The sequence below is a fragment of the Myotis brandtii genome, unplaced genomic scaffold (assembly GCF_000412655.1).
Source record: "Myotis brandtii unplaced genomic scaffold, ASM41265v1 scaffold434, whole genome shotgun sequence".
Taxonomy (NCBI): Eukaryota; Metazoa; Chordata; class Mammalia; order Chiroptera; family Vespertilionidae; genus Myotis; species Myotis brandtii.
This window is the reverse complement of record NW_005366599.1, coordinates 2,371,693-2,372,417: the sequence shown is the minus strand read 5'-3', so window position 1 is coordinate 2,372,417 and position 725 is coordinate 2,371,693.

The window sequence follows — 725 nt, the reverse complement described above, 5'->3', positions numbered from 1 at the left end:
TCTCTTACACCTCAAAGTCCCCACAAATACCCAAAATGTACAGATGGTCATATAATCCTTACACATTTCTGCATATATGTAAAGGGTGTGATTTCATCTATGAATATAAGCTTACATGTATGTATATATAAACATATGCATAGCATCACTGTAATCTCCTTTTTGCCAAAAGAGAATCAGAGCAGCAGAAAATAGTGTCCACTACAGTGTTTCCCCTTCACCTGAAAGCTACAAGATCAAAAGAAATGTTTGGATCCCACGAGGGACAACGCCAGGACCAAAGGAAGGTTCTAGTACCAGGAGCACACTAGCAACCCCTTCCCGAAAGGCATGTGGGCGACATGGGTGTCTACACTCCCTTTTCTGGGTGGAAAGGCATATGGCTTTCTTACCCAGCCAACATGAATACAATTTAAGAAAATTAGAAAAAGTCAAGGTAACAGGCTCCCTAAATATGGCTGACTGGGAAACAGAAGCCATAAGGAGGATATAAGTTCTCCTAAAAAAGACATGGGACGTTTATTTCCAGGGAAGGTTCAAAGACTCTTGAATGTAGGGTGTAGAGAGTCTGGCTCTTCCTGCACAGAAGACAGTAACTGGAACGCCAAAAACAGGGGCCCACGACTCTCTCCCTGCTGGGGCAGTGTCAACTGGTGCACGCTGCCCGCACCCAGGGGGAAAGTGAACTGGAAGCAAATGATACCCTGCTTTTCCTCCAACGTCGG